The sequence below is a fragment of the Ursus americanus genome, chromosome 13 (genome assembly GCF_024610735.1).
Source record: "Ursus americanus isolate L20-20 chromosome 13, mUrsAme1.1.p, whole genome shotgun sequence".
Lineage (NCBI taxonomy): Eukaryota > Metazoa > Chordata > Mammalia > Carnivora > Ursidae > Ursus > Ursus americanus.
In genome coordinates, this window is record NC_142139.1 from 6,619,957 (window position 1) to 6,632,848 (window position 12,892).

The 12,892-nt window shown below is 34.6% G+C and overlaps 1 non-coding gene across 1 annotated transcript; it reads right to left on the reverse strand.

Moving 5' to 3' along the window:
• Positions 1–12,347: 12,347 nt before the first annotated feature.
• Positions 12,348–12,455, reverse strand: LOC123793411 (U6 spliceosomal RNA). Its single transcript, XR_006779947.1, has one exon. It is a non-coding gene; the product is annotated as a U6 spliceosomal RNA (small nuclear RNA).
• Between the last annotated feature and the right edge of the window lie 437 nt (positions 12,456–12,892).

A 12,892-nucleotide genomic window follows, 5' to 3' on the forward strand; every position in this document is an offset into this window, starting at 1 on the left:
TCACACCTTGTGCATACAGCCATTGCAAAATTCAAGTATTTTCCAATTGAAATATCTATTTCCATTCTCACATTAGACTATATAATTCTTGAGCAAAAATATCATCTTAAGCACCCTGGCAACTAGCTGACAACCTGGCATACGGCAGCCGTGCAATATGCGTTTGGAAGGATGATGATTCACAAAAAGGTTGTTGCTTTTCCTATTGCATCATATTGTTCCCCCCATCTCTCTCTCTCTCCCTGTCTGTCTCTCCCCCTTTCTTTCTCTCTCTCTCTCTATTATACATACATACATACATAATATGTATGTGTATATATATATATATATATGAAATATATATAGAGAGAGGAAATGTTTTAGTGTTATGTGCACACTAAATAGTTCTGAAGGGTGTTCACACGTTGACTGGAGAATCCGGCCCTATATTACTATTAAACTACTATGTTACCCTATTTAAATTAATCGGGCCTCATTTTCCACATCTGTCAAATAAGATTAGATCAGCTACTTTTCAGTTACTTAGGAAACTATAAACTTTTAAATTTCTTACAGCTCTTTATTGTTTGATTACAACTTTTTGGGTAATTCTAAATAATATAAAGATACATGAAATGATAGGAGGATGTGTGTTCTTTAGGGTTGATTGTCATATTTTCGCATTTATTTTCTTTACCTTTCCTTTTCCATTTACTGACACGTTAATGTCATTTTCCAATAAGAGTATAGCACTTTATTTATATATAAAGCAACATCATAAATTGCTTGATCTATTGAAAACATAAACTAAACATGTTACAGAAGAAACTGGTGCCTTTCATTGGTATTATCTCCTTCAAGATGACAGGTGATCTCAGGAGGCCAGAGAATTCTTAGTTGTATGAGTTTGTGACTAATAGGTGGTTTGATGTGACAAGAGCTGGCTGTCTTGGGAAATGAACTATCTTTATGCTCGATACCCTTTGTGTCTCATTCTTTGTAGGTTATTGTTGGAGGCCTGTGGGGACCTCTTTTACAGTTTGCATTCACGGACAATATGAGATCAGCAAGAACTCTGTAGTTTTACTGTCATTATTGATTTGCCGCCGTTCCATTCAGTAGCTAATTTGCTTGTTAGCAGTTATTTTAAAAGCTATTTCTGTTTTTTTAGCCTGACGTATGTTATCTACCAAATTTTATTTTATTTTTTTGCTGAATTAAAGAAAAATAGTGAAACTTAGCACCGAAAGACTGTACTTTGTGCTAAATATTTCTGATTTGTGGTTTGTGGATAATTATTTCAAAACCACACGTATATTATTGTGGATTTGATATCTTGGATAAGCAAGATATAAGTTCAAAGAAAAGAAAGGAGAATAGTATATTCATAAGAATATATCATTTGTAAAATATCCTTTAGCATATAAAATTTATATACAAATAGTAAGAAGGGTGATGTATTAGGAATTCATGAACACTGCTGCTAAAGTTGGGATTTATTTGAAGTCGAACACTCAATAAACGTGTGCGTTGATTGATTCTCTGTTCCAAAGGTGACCATAATACACCCTTCTTTTTCATACCAATTGTTGAAGGAAAAAAAAAAGCCTCTTTCTGCTTCTCTGGAAGAAGATCTGCTTGCACTTTCTGAAGCTAATTTCCGACACGTATTTATCTGAAATGACTTCCTCATAAGCTGAGCGTGCCTATGTGCGTGTCCCCCACCAACACAATACTTCAATAGGGAGAATCCATAGCTCTGGGAAAAACTAATAGAACACAAGGGAAAAACTAACAAGCCAGCAGGGTAGCATAATATGGCATTTCCCCCAACTTAAATATGCCAAACTATTAAAATATACTTGGGTTGTTTAATTGTGTAGCTGATTTTTAGGTATATATGCCATGTGCATGTGTGTACGTATCTACATCATGTTGTTGCTAACAATGAAGAAACTGAAAGGCCAAACAGAAAGCACTGGAGCTGATGTTAATGCTGCCCTCTGCTGGTGGGGCAGGGATAGGAAGGTTATCTCGTTTAGAAATATAAAGGCTTGGATTTTTATCCCGAGGCAATGAAAGTTGCTGCGCGTGTGGTCATCACAGCATTACAAACGACCGAAACCCCTGCATAAAATGTGGAGCACCAAGTAGTCACAAAGACACCGAAAGGGAGGGATAGTGGAAAAAGAATCTGACTACCGTAGAGTAAATCATAACAGATTTACAGTGGCAAGAAAAAGTTCTGCCATGAGAAGTCACCGGGTGCATATCCACATATTCTAAACTAGGAAATGAATAGCAACAGTAACGACAAACATGGTCTTCGGACAGAGCCTCTTAGCAGAAGCTAATGAGATATTGTTATGGGGAGGACTTGCACCATTTAGGGTATAAGGGATTATCTGAAGAAAATGGAGACACTGTGACAACAAAATTTGGTTGGGGAGGAGAAGGAAACAGAGCTTCTAGAAATAAAAAAGTTATTCAATGAAATAGAAATACCACTGGGAGTGTTTAAAAAGAGATCAGTATCATCTGGAGAAGGAATTATGAAAGTGAATGGGTGATTTGAAGAAATTGCTGACATTGTAGCATGGAGAAAGAGATCGAAAATATGAACGAGGGTAATAGCAGAAAGGCTTTATAGGAGGAGATAAAAAAGGATACTGCTCGAACAGCTACTATTAGAGAAGAAAGTAACAGGGAAAGGGAAGAGACAATATTTGAAAATTTCCCAAATTTATGACAGACATCAGATTCATCAGCATGGTCAGATTTAAGGAAGAGGGTGAGACTATAGTTGGATAAATATAAATAAATCCACATCTAGATTTATCATACACTTGAAGAACATAAAAAACAATGAGGAGTAGAGGAAAAAGAGATAACCTACAAAGAGAATGGGGCATTAAAAGCATTTGTGAATAAAGATACTAGGGATTAATATAAATGGATATTGATTATCCAAAAAATGAGACTAATGACTATATATATTAATAAAATACTATAAATCATTAATTCGTAAAATGGGTGGGTTATTGGGGATATAGCGTACTGAGATCCTTGTGTTCATCCAAAGATTTACAGCACTGATCCAAGTTAGGCTTTGCTAAGCCAAGCATTCATATTAAAAGTATAGGGGACATTTCTAAAAATAAAAATACTAGTAGGGTAAATAAAAAGGTATCAGGATAATTGATTAATTGTATAGAAGAGAAGCATGGGACATTAAAAAGATTTGTGGATGAAAATGCTTATTAGGTAGACAGCCCACAATCTTATGGTGGGATTTATTCCAAATTTATTGATAATTATAATAATTGTGAAAAGAATAAATATCTTAAAAATGAATCTCAATGGGAGGACAAAAGTTACATGCAGTCATATGATATAAAGTGCAGGTGATAAGGGGAAGGAAAAATATAGCAGGCAAATATTAACCAACAAGAAAGCTGATACAGTGAGATTAATATCATTCTACTGTAAGGAATTTATTTGTTTATAAGCAACAAAACCTCTAAAGTTCCTAGAAATAAAATCTTACATATATATATACATACTTACATATACATATATGTGTGTGTTTGTAAAATATTTACTTGGAAAATTATGAAGCTTTGTCTTCTTATTCCATAAACAAGACTCAACTTTCAACTCCAAGAAAATTAGAGATTTAATATAAAAAGGAAAATTTGGAAACTCTTAGCAAAAACTATAGACAATGTCTTTACCAATTTGTTAAAAAACTACAGTAATTAAGATAAAATGATATTGGCATAGATATAGACAAAAACTTAATGGAACAGAGCCTCGAAACTAATTCATGTATATGTCAACATGGTGTGGTAGAAGGAACATTAAAAATAAGTGGAGAATGGACTCAAAAAATTACACTTCAATCATTTAATCACATGGTTAAAGATAAAATTAGATACCTACATCATGTCATTCAAAACGTTAATTTCAAATGCATAAAGTACCAAAAGCAAAAGCAAAATTTAGAAGGATTTAGAAGAATCAAACAAACATAATAAAGACTTCAGAGTAGGGAAGAACTTCTTTCAAAAAGACACAAATGTACAAACTATGAAAGAGAAGAGTAATGTAATTTGCCACCTTAAGTACCCAGGTGTCCATTGAGAGATGAACGGAGACAGAGAGGTGCTGTATACATACAATGGAATATTTCTCAGCCATCAGAAAGAATGAAATCTTACCATTTGCAATGATATGGATGGAACTATGGGTATTATGCTAAGCGAAATAAGTCAGGGAAAGACAAATACCATATGACTTCACTCATACGTGGAATTAACGAAACAAAGCAGATGAAAATAGGGTAAGAGAAGGAAAGATAAAATAAGATGAAAATAGAGAGAGAGGCAAACCATGAGAGATGCTGAACTATAGAGAATAAACTGAGGGTTGCTGGAGGGGAGGGGGGTGGGGGGATGGGTAACTGGGTGATGGGCATTAAGGAGGGCATTCGATGTAATGAGCACTGGGTGTTATATGCAACTGATGAATCACTACATTCTACCCGGAAACCAATAATACAGTATATGTTAATTAAATTGAATTTAAATAAAGAATTTTTAAAAAGACACAAAGTGTGAACTATGAAAGCAAAGATTAAGGTAATTTGCCACCTTAAAAGTAAAACTTTTCATAAAAGAACAGGTAACACAAAGTGAAACCTGTAGATTGGAAAGTGATATTTGCAACCCATAAGAATCATAAAGAATTTACCTTCTGCATAGTCACAGAAATTCTACAAATTATTATAGAAGAGTTGAACAACTGATAGAAAATGTGAGGATATGAGCAGGAAACTCAGGCAGGAGGAAATCAAGTGGACAATAGGATAAAAGAGTATATTCATTCTTAGTTGTAACCAAATATGAAAACAATAACATAAAGTTTCATGCCTCTCAGATCAGAAAAACTGTGCTAATGCTAAGTGTTGCTAAGCTGAGGAAATGTGGACTCAGAACTTAAATTATTGCATCAACTTTAGAGAGCAATTAAGAAACATCTTTACACTCAAGAAAATAAATCTGTGTGTGTGTGTGTGTGTGTGTGTGTGTGTAGCAAAAAAAGTCTTTTCAGGTACACATTTTGGGATATGTTAAATAATGTATACAAACTTAACCGCATGCTCCGTAACTGATCATTTTAAAAGGTAGCATATTCCTCTTAAAGAAATTTTTTAGATAAATAACCACAATTGCTGGAAAGAAACATTTGCGTAATGGGGTTCTCATTTTAGAACAGAGTCTATCTGTTATAGCTATGTTAAATCAGTCCCAATTACAAAGCTTAGTAAATTTCCATGACTGTAAGAATAGTTTCTAGAAAGTTCTTTTAAAAAATCTTTTTTTCCCCTCCCTCAGGGCTTTCAAATATGTCTAGATCACTGTTTGGAAAAATGAAAAGAAACATAAATTTCACTTACACCTATTATTTCTTGAAAACATTCTATTTCTATCATTTATTTCTCTTTTAAACTAGGGAGGATCTATTTAAAAAACAACCAGGGGGGCGCCTGGGTGGCACAGTCCTTAAGCGTCTGCCTTCAGCTCAGGGTGTGATCCCAGCGTTCTGGGATCGAGCCCCACATCAGGCTCCTCTGCTGGGAGCCTGCTTCTTCCTCTCCCACTCCCCCTGCTTGTGTCCCCTCTCTCGCTGGCTGTCTCTCTCTGTCAAATAAATAAGTAAAATCTTTTTTAAAAATAAATAAATAAAATAAAATAAAATAAAAAACAACCAGGAAGGGGTGTCTGGCTGACCTCAGTCATAGAGCATGTGATTCTTGATCTCAGGGTCATGAGTTCAAAACCCACATTGGGCATGAAGCCTACTCAAAAAACAAATGAACGACTAGGGTTTTTAGTAAAATATAAGATAAAATTGAGCAAACATTGTAAAAAATGCTAAGTCATATCAAATATTTAGAATCCAGATTAATTTTTAGATTTCCCTAGGTAGGACTTAAAATACCTCAATATGTTGACAGTGGGTCCATTTCTAAGAAAAAAAAAAAAAGAGGTCAGGTTAAAAGACCAGAGACCTTATTGGAAATTGTGTTTGAGAGTCTGCCAGGGCTCAGAAACTCTGCAGCATTTAAACCAGGTTACTCATATTCTTGGAAGTTCAGAAAGACTTTTAGGGGCTAGAAGGGCACAGATAGTATTGAGGGAGTCAACTTTTATTATTTATTTATTTATTTATTTATTTATTTATTTAAGACTTTATTTATTTGACAGAGAGAGAGACAGCCAGTGAGAGAGGGAACACAAGCAGGGGGAGTGGGAGAGGACGAAGCAGACTCCCAGCAGAGCAGGGAGCCGGATGCGGGGCTCCATCCCAGGACTCTGGGATCACACCCTGAGCTGAAGGCAGATGCTTAAGGACTGAGCCACCCAGGCACCCCGGGAGTCAACTTTTAAAAAGCTTCCCCTTCCATATTCATTTTTTTTCCTCTAAAACTATTCTGTTGCAGAACAAGCCTGAAATTGAAGCATCTTAAAAGTTCTCCTTTCTTACATTATCTTTAGTTACTCCTTTCACACTCTACAAAGAAAGACATACCTCCCATCCATCCTGAATTGTAAGAAGATACCATTGGCAAGATACGTAGAAGAAACCGATCGGTATTTAGGTACCCGGCAGAGCCTTCTTTATTCAAGGCATGGACAAAGCACAGTAAAACTTAAATTGTCTTTCTGTATCGTATGCACATGTCTGTTAAGGCTAAGTTGTGGCATTAGAAATAGGGTGTCTGGGTTCCCCTTAGGAAACGCTGAACTAGATGTTTTGTGCAGATATTTTGTATCGCAGTAATGGTCTCACCCCTTTATCTCTCAATGTGGTAAAAGAACGCAGATTTCCTGAGAGAATATCCTGAGCGTAAAAGAGAGCTTCAGTAAGAAATATTACCCGTCCTATTTATCCATCTGTATCTATCTGTTTTTGTCTACCTATGCTCTATCTGCCTAGCTACCCTCTTTCTCTCTCCCCCTCTTTTATCTATCAACTTATCATCATCTATCTAGTTTCACTTTTTTAGATGCAAGCACTGGGAAATTTAGCGCACATAAATAAGTAAATACAGTAATTGCAATTAAAAGTGTCTTTAATAAAATGATGAATAGCCGTGATGTTAGCTTGCATCTTTGACTTATTTCAATCTCAGGGGAAATTTTGATAAAGAAGTGATAAAGAATTTGAAATTGATAAAGAATAAAGAGAAGAACCAAGGTTAAGAACAATAAAGACAAAATTCCTACAAAATAATATACTTTAAAAAGCTTCATACATATATCGGATAATTTAAATGAAATGGCCAAATTCTTCAAAAAATACAAATTATTAAATAACTTTAGAAAAGCAGGAAATATAAATATTTATGTCTCTACTAGTAAAAGTAATTAAAGACTTCTATTCCTAGTTTAGTAAAAAATTTCAAGTCATGAATTAATGTTGAATTTTATCAATGCTTCCTCTGCTTTTTCCAATCATATAATTATGTTTATTTTTCTCTTTCTCTTAATGTGGTTGTCAGAACTGGGATGAGTCTGAGATTTTACCCTACTTGCAAGCTAACGAGTTAGGCAGCCATGGCTTTATGGATGCTGGTAGAAAAGATGTATGTATGTGTGTATACACAAATATGTATATTTATCTCTTTCTTTCTCACTATACAGATATGCGTATATATGTATATGAGTATACATCTTTTATTTATATATATCTTATATTTGTGTATATATCTTATATGCATATATATCTTATATATACATATATATGTATATATATCTTTCTCAGGAATATATATGTATATATTTTTAGTTTAATTCTTTTTAAAGATTCTATTTATTTGTCAGAGAGAGAGCACAAGCAGGGAAAGTGGCAGGCAGAGGGAGAAGCAGGCTCCCTGCTGATCAAGGAGCCCGATGTGGGACTTGATCCCAGGACTCTGGGATCATGACCTGAGCTGAAGGCAGACACCTAACTGACTAGGCCACCCAGGCATCCCTCTTTAGTTTAATTTTTAACACAAAATAAAAGTCTAAAATTTAAAACCATTGCTACTTTCTTCCGAAAAATATAAGAACTTCAGAAAGTTTAAATTCTAATTATCTTCTGTGCTACTGTTGACCATTATTTGACTTTCATCTGGTTTTTTATGCTACCCAAATTTAGAATTTTTGTTATATATTTATATTTAACCACTTGGCTACTAATTTCATTTTTTGCCTTGTTTCTTGCATCACAGTTCTTCTTTTTGGATTCAATCATGCCTTCCTAAAATAGTTCTTTTTGTTAAGTGTAACTCAGTTTTCTTTCTCAGAGAATGTCTTTATTTCTCTCTTTTTCAAAAGGGTGATTTCATTAGATATGAAAAGTCTAAGTTGACAAGTATTTTTCCTCAGCATTTTGAAGGTAAAAATGTTCTGCCAGGCTCATCATAGTTTTTTGTATTCTTTTTTTCTCAGGAAGCTTATAAGATCTTCTCTTTGCAAAGGCGTGGAGCGGTGTTCTGCCATTTTACTCTGATGTGCCATTTATTAAAAGCTATCTTTTTCAGCATGAGCATTCATCTGAATATTGATCAACTGACCTATTACAACGTTCAATCTTTCCTCTCTCACATTTTCTGTTTTTCTTTCTGGTATTCCTATTAGATGAATTTTGGGCTTACCATTCTTTCTTTTTAGCATTTGATTACTCCTTAAGATTTTCTAACTATTCATGTCTTTGTGCTACATTCTGGGTATATTCTTCAGATCTCTTCTGTTTTACTAATCATAAGTTCAACTATGTCCAATATGCAGCTTAACCAAGGGATTTAGGTGTTAATTTTAAAAATAAACTCAATTTAATTTTTTGAAACTTTATTGGTTTCTTTTACAATTTGCCTATACTTTTCAAAACTATGTCATATAATTTTGATCATTTTATTGCTTTTTTCTTTTTTTTAAATTTTGAAATTTAAATTCATTTAGCCAACATATAGTACATCATAAGTTTCAGATGTAGAGATGATTTTTTTAAAGATTTTATTTATTCTTTTGTCAGAGAGAGCACAAGCAGAGGGAGTGGCAGGCAGAGGGAGAAGCAGGCTCCTTGCTGAGCAAGGAACCTGACGTGGGACTTGATCCCAGGACTCTGGGATCATGACCTGAGCCGAAGGCAGATGCTTAACGTACTGAGACTTCCGGGTGTCCTTCAGATGTGGAGATCATTGTAAATACACTTATTGTAAATTTATTTATTAGAAGACTTAGTCCTACTTGATCTACACCTTTGTTGTGGGATAACAGTGTATATTTTAAAATATTTTATCTGTATAATAATTCCTTATTGTTGTGTATTTAAATTATATAGTCATATACAGATTGACTTTCTAATCCTATTATGCTCAACTTTAGAAGGGGGTTTTGAGTGTAAATTCATTCTCAATACCTTTATGGAAATAGAGAGGGAAAGAGAGAGAGATTAATTATTGAATTAATTTTTTTTCCATGTAACAATGTATCTTGGGGAACTATTCATACCTGCATTTGGAACTCTATTCCATACCTTTAAACTACTGTATATGTCTTTATTTATTTGACTATGCTATTGGTATGTATTTAATTGTTCTCTATTCACAGTATACATGATCGAGTACAAAATTTGTCACATAAATGATTTGTACCTAATTTTTGTGTGTGTTCACATACGCGTGCTTCTATTAGGTACATTTCTGCAAGAGAAATTACTGAGCTTAAGGCTATGTACATTTTACATTTGATAACATGAAATTGTCCTGAATTTTGAATACAGAAAAGAATAAGGGACTCTGGATGACTGCCTTGAAGAATTAGAGCTAATACAACAATTGAAAACAGAGAGCCGCCTAGGTGACCGGGGCTCTTGCACTTAGACACGACATGCTTGATCCTGTTCTTATGCAGACACTAGTGGTAGCTTCGCCGGTGTACAAAGCAGAGGAGCATAATTCAAATTATCGTGAAGAGTTTTGGTGTTGTATGACAAGATAAAGTGGTATCAAGTTGTTTATTGCAGCATGTCCTCTCCAGGATTTTAGCCAAAGTCTTCACACTTCAGGTAGCTTCTTCAGCTTGCTACGAGAGGAGGAGTTTCTTTCCAGCTGGGTGCTGATTTTTATGGTTGCTACTGACAGCTGAAAACCGTGTTTTGTCTTAGAACTTCCCTACTAAATAGCACATCCTCAAGTTTTTCCGTTTTTTTCCTCTCTTCTCTTGGTATTAAATAGAATTAGATATCTTTTAAATACATTTCTTCTTTTATAAAATGCATCTTTGATTACATAGCATTATGATATTCTTGCTGAAAATGCTACATTTTAGGGAACGTCTGGGTGGCTCTGTTGCTGAAGCGTGTGCCCTCGGCTCAGGTCATGATCCCAGGGTCCTGGAATTGAGTCCCACATTGGGCTCCTTGCTCAGAGGGGAGACTACTTCTCCCTCTGCCTGCCTCTCCCTGTGCTTGTGCTCCTGCTCTCTCTCTCTGACAAAAAAATAAATAAAATCTTTTTAAAAATGCATACATTTTAATATTTAACTCAATTTCTTTTGCTTTCATATCTCTTAATTTTTTTAAAGATTTTATTTATTTATTTGACACAGAGAGAGACAGCCAGCGGGAGAGGGAACACAAGCAGGAGGAGTGGGAGAGGAAGAAGCAGGCTTCCAGCGGAGCAGGGAGCCCGATGCAGGGCTCGATCCCAGGACCCCGGGATCATGCCCCGGGGCCGAAGGCAGATGCTTAACAACTGAGCCACTCAGGCACCCCCATATCTCTTAATTCTATATTTTGTTTCCCCTGGGTCTTTTTTCTTTTCTTAAATGCCCTATCTAACTGATCAAGGGCATCTTTAGTCAATAACAGAGGAAAAAAGGGCAGAATAGAGTTTTTAATCTGTTACTTGGTGACTTACAGACTCAGTTTCATGGAGCTGATATTTCCTCTCTCTCAAGTCTTAGAGAATCAGGCAGTCTAATTAAACTAAGCAAGAGGTAGAGATACCTTTTTCTTCAGACCAACTCTGAAAAGCAACAGTTAAATATAATGGTGCTCTTAATGTCAAACTTACTGAAGGTATTGGTTGCCTCCCACATTCCCTACCTGGGAAAAGGCTACCAGTACCCATGAGAGACAAACAGGACTGGACTAGACTCACTGGATGAGGGATGCTATTATACCCATATTAAATGATATCCTTGGGGAGAAGACAGTTGGGACACTCATAACATTCCACATCATACGATGCAAGGCAAGAAGCTGTCAGAGGGAAAACACTTATTTTATCTCACTCCTTTGCCTATCATGATGGTTCACTGCCTCTCTATTATAAAATTTCAACATTCCCATGCTCACTTTTAAGAATGCCTTTTGGCATTTATGCATTAACTTATGTTAAAAATAATTTATTTTTCAGAGTAGACAGCTTTGTAGCTCTTACAGGAGATACATTGGGATGGTTCAGAATAAGGATAAGCAAACACTTGATTCTAACTTTTATTATATTTATTGTACTATTGATTGATTTACCAAAAATATTCATATTTCACGTCCAGCATTGGACTGGGCACTTTGGGTTTTAATTTGTATTTCTCTAATGACTAATGATATTGAATATCTTATCATGTAGTTACTCGTCATTTATACGTCACCTTTGGTGATGAGTCTGTTCAAACCTTTTGCCTACTTTTTTTTTATTGGGTTGTCTGTTTTCTTAGTATTGAGCTTTGAAAATCATTATATCCTGGAGACAAGTCTTTATTAGATTTTGTAAATATTTTCTCCCAGTCCGTAGCTTGTCTTTTCATTTGTTTAATGGTATCTTTCAAAAAGCAGACATTCTTCATTTTGAAGTCAAATTTGTCACTTTGTTCTTTTATGGATCATATTCTTAGTGTAGTACTCAAGAAATTTTGCCAACCCAATGTAATGAAGACCTAATTCTATCTTTTCTTCTAGAAATTTTATACAATTAAGTTTTACTTTTAGATCTATGATATATTTGGATACAATAAGAATAAAATTCTTGATAGTTTCCTAAGTTGCTATCATTTCCCATGATTTGATTTTGTGTGTGTGTAAATACAGGTGTCCATCTGGTATCACTGTCTTTCTTTTTTACAAAGCATTAAGTCTGCTGGTGATAAACGTACCATCATTTGTATGTTTGAATAAATCTTTATTTTGCTTTTGCTTTTGAAAGAATTTTTTACTGTATAAAGAGTTCTAGGTTGATAGTTTTGTTTTGTTTTTCTTTCATAACTTTAAAGATATTGCTCCATGACTTTTATTTATTTTTATTTATTTATTTTTCAAATGTGGAACACTTCATGAATTTGCACATCATCCTTGTGCAGGGGTCGTGTTAATCTTCTCTGTATTGTTCTGATTTTAGTTGTATGTGCTGCTTAAACGAGCACACTGCATGACTTTTAGTTTACACTGTTACTAACGAGAAATGCGTGCTCATCGTTATCTTTGTTCCCCTGTACATAGCGCATCTTTTTTCTTTGATCATACAAGGTGCTTTCATCTTGTTTTATGTTTTCATATATATTTAAATAAATAATGTAACACAGATTTGTTTTTTGTTCTTTCAAAAAGGTCTTCGTATTGTCCAAGGCTGGGCAGCCTTGAATATCTATATCTATATCTATATCTATCTATATCTATATATCTATATCTATATATATATCTATATATATAGATATAGATAGATATAGTTTCCTCATGGAAAGGGAATCAGGTCAAATTCATAGACTGTTGCTTGGTGCATTTTATTTTATTATTTTATTTAAGATTTTACTTATTTATTTGAGAGAGAGAGAGAGATAGTGAGAGACCATAGCAGGGAGGA